Below are 209 nucleotides of genomic sequence, written 5' to 3'. Positions count from 1 at the left end.
GGCTTTCTAGACATATTTCTTATGCAGGTAGGCTCCAATTGCTGTCTTCAGTTCTGTATAGTCTGCAGGTTTATTGGACTAGCATTTTTATTCTCCCTAAGAAGATCCTCAAGGCTATTGAACAGAAATTCAACAGATTTTTATGGACTGGAAAGAGTGAAGGTTCTGCTAAGGCTAAAGTTTCTTGGCATGCTTTGTGCTTTCCTAAG

This window comes from Corylus avellana, chromosome ca6 (genome assembly GCF_901000735.1).
Source record: "Corylus avellana chromosome ca6, CavTom2PMs-1.0".
NCBI classification, from domain to species: Eukaryota; Viridiplantae; Streptophyta; class Magnoliopsida; order Fagales; family Betulaceae; genus Corylus; species Corylus avellana.
This window is presented reverse-complemented; position numbering follows the sequence as displayed.